At 42.5% G+C, this 3,389-nt stretch overlaps 1 pseudogene; it reads right to left on the bottom strand.

The window, feature by feature from the left end:
• Nucleotides 1–1,185: 1,185 nt before the first annotated feature.
• On the bottom strand, nt 1,186–1,821 carry LOC144255021 (bcl-2-like protein 13 pseudogene; annotated as a pseudogene).
• Nucleotides 1,822–3,389: the final 1,568 nt, after the last annotated feature.

Genomic DNA, 3,389 nt, shown 5'->3' with positions numbered 1-3,389 from the left:
GTCACAGTGACCCCAAAGAAAAAGGCATTTGTGTCTCTTGTGTGGTTATTTCGTGCAGCACAGTTAGCCCAGTTTAACTGAAGTGACCCCTGTGCCTTTTAGTCATGAGAACAGAAACCCGGCACCAAAGATTCCTAAATGTAGCATCTCTGCAAGAAGGAACTAAGGAAGGTTCAGGGTCTTGTCAGAGGTGGTGACAGGGGAGAGATATAGTTCAGTTGGTAGAGTGCTTGCCTAGCATGCCCAAGGCTGTGGGTTGAATCCCCAATACCCCCCCCAAAAAAAAAAAAAAACAATGGCAGGGGCACCAGGTGAGCCCTTCCTCTGGTATTGGGTTTAAAGGTGGTATGGGAGAAGAAGAAGCAGTGTGGTACTTTCATACCTGAGAAGTGGTGGGACAAGGGGAGAACACCTTCACATTATAGCATGGAGTTGGGTGGTAAAAGGCCAAGAAGGAGCAGCTCTGAAGCACAGTGTGCTCATTAAGAAAGAGGAAACTCCAAGGAGGTGAATGCTGACAAGCCCACAGCTGCGGAGCTCACAGCTAAACCCTCTGCACTGGAAATTTCTACCCCCGAGTTTTCTAAATGAATCCTCTTCCTCTAAAGCCATAGCCCTCAAAGGAAACTGATTTTACCTACAATGGACATTTGGCAATGTTAGAGATACTCTGGGTGTCCTCACCAGGAATCAGGTGCTCCTAGCATCTGGTGGGTGGGGGTTGGGGTGTTGCTGACCATCCTACCATGCACAGAACTACAACAAGGAATTCTCAAAATGTCCATAGCACCAAGGCAGAGAAACCCTGTTCTATAGGGAATATTTTACTCATTAAGAGTCTGAATCTAGCATGAGCCTAGGTCCTTGGAATTGACAACCAGACCAAGATGAATGCCCTCTATGTCCAACCCTAATATGTGGATCCCACTGCTGCCCAGTTAAGTGGACACCCCCAATCCTCCCAGGGGGTTCCACAAATGCCCCACTGGTAGCTTCCAGTTCAAATTCCAGCAAGGACAGCTCAACCTTAGACCCTCTTCTTTCTCTCCTGAAGCAGCAGCTAGTACTTTTTCAAAGCCATAAGACTCCAATTGCCACTGCCTGGATGTCCACAGCAGTGCCCCTTCAAACAGCTGCATAGACTTGCCCTCAGATGACAGCCAGCCATTGGAGGAGGACTCCTTGCTAAGACTGCCTCCTCACAGAGATCTCCTTGTCACTTGGCAGGGCAGAGGGCACCCCCTCCTCTGCTTCAGTAGGTTCCATGGCTGCTACTTTCACCTCTTCTTCATCAAGTTCCACAAACAACAATGGTGCAGGGCAGGCTTTCTCAGCTTGCAATCATTTCTGTGTCATGTTCCCTCATCTCCAGCTAAAAAGTGGCAGTGGTGTGTGGAAACAGGGAGCAGGGGCTCTGGGGAATGCCTCTTGCAGCTCCCTGGCTGGCAAGGCAGCCCTGGCAGCCTCCTCAGTGCCCTCAGGTATCTCTTTTTCTTTCTATGCACAATGTCAAGAGTTGTTCTCTCTCCTCTCTCAAGCTCATTGCTCTCTAAACTTTTGACTTCTTCAGCATCCATTGCGATCTGCTGCCAGGACTCAGGCTCTAGGGACACTGGTAGGCTCTCTGTGTGCCAACTCTGGCTAGCTGACAGCAAGACAGGTGGGCTCTCTGACTGCCAAGTTGTCACAGTTGGAGACTTTTGGGGGACTGACCTGTCCAGAATTATCACTGGGCAGGATATAAATATCATTGCGGTCTTCTGCAATGACTTCAGGGTATTCCTCCTCATCAGGCTTACATCTAAAGACATTGCCATAGAAAAGGAGGAGAAAATCCAATACAAAGAATGGTCAATATTGTAAAAATAGATGTCAGGTTGGGAAAAAAAATTATCTTCTGAAGTTCCAGGAATAAATATATTGTTTTTATCTTCAAAGTTTATGGATTGAATGCATTCATTTGTAGGCCATTGTAGAGGAATCGTTTTTTCAGTCCTCTGACTGGTTTCCTCAAAGCTAACATATAAAAACTTAGTTTTTATTCAGGGTAATGCATATATATGCAATGCAATAATTAATGCAAACCAGGGAAGAAACAATGGTATTAAAAAGGAAATATATCAATAAGTAGATTATGAAAATAGTGCTATAGCATCTGGGCCAGTTAAATGGGAAAATTAATTCTTTTGTTGGAGGTGAGGGAATGCAGGGATGACAGCTTCACAGAGGAGCCAGCACTTATCCTGAACTCTGAAGCAAGGGAAGGTTTTGACAGTGAAGACCCAGCTAAAGACACAATACCAGCCAAAGCACAAAGCTGTGAAAAATGGGGAAGAGCAAGCAGAGCCCCAGTTTAATCAGTGCACAATTTACAGGAAGAATAGAAAACTCAGTTGGGAGAGGTCCACAGGGGAACCTGAATGACAGGGAAATAAGAAACAGGAACTTTAATCAATATTAATGATTAGTCACTGATCTTTTTCAGATACAATAGTAGAATCAACATTTAAAAATTACTCTTAGAAAATCAGGGTATAGCTCAGTAGTACAGTACTTGCCTAAGCATGTGCAAGGTCCTGGGTCCCATCCCTAGCACACAAATACAAAAATAAACAAAAATATTTGAAACTCAAAAAACTTGTATTCATCTTTATCTAGACACAGAGACATGTACCCATAGTCCCAGCACTCAGCAGGCTGAGGCAGGAGGATCACTTGAACCTACAGGTTGAGGACCAGCTTTGGCAACATAGTGAGACCCTGTATCAATAAATTAACTAGTTAATTAAAAAAAATAAAATTCAAAATTGTGTAAATATTGTAAGAACAAAAATAGGGAGAACAAAAAAAGTAAAACTAATTTGAAACAATCACCCCTCGTTTTTTTTTTCAGTTCTAGGTATGGAATAAAAAGATGCCATCTCAGCTACATTCTTATAGGATTTCACCTCTTTCAAACTCTCATTGCATTTTCATCAGTGTAATTACCAATTTTACATCATTTCTTTTTTACCCCATACCTAACCAATTTTTAGCTATCATCTATTCCATCTTCCCCTCCCTTTATTTAATCATTCAGTACTACATGTATATTAACATACTTATTCCTAAATGGATCTTAGTTAAATCTAAACATATCTCTTCTCTCAATGTTTTCTGATATTACTCTATTGTAAGTAATTACTTTCTTTCATCAGAACTAATGCAAAGAGTCTTGAGCACCTGTGAACCAAGGTGGGGATGAACGGTACAATTCACCAGTCAGCTACATACAATTTCTTTTAGTCCTGAAGTAGTTGCTTCTTATTCCCAGAACTATGTGACTGAGATGCTAGTAATCAAATAATCTCTTCCCTCAGTGTTTAAAATTGTCTTTAAGTCCTAGTGAG

Source organism: Urocitellus parryii, chromosome 5 (assembly GCF_045843805.1).
Source record: "Urocitellus parryii isolate mUroPar1 chromosome 5, mUroPar1.hap1, whole genome shotgun sequence".
In the NCBI taxonomy this organism is placed as follows: domain Eukaryota; kingdom Metazoa; phylum Chordata; class Mammalia; order Rodentia; family Sciuridae; genus Urocitellus; species Urocitellus parryii.
Note: the sequence above shows the minus strand (reverse complement) of the source record. Positions and strands in the feature narration are given on the sequence as shown.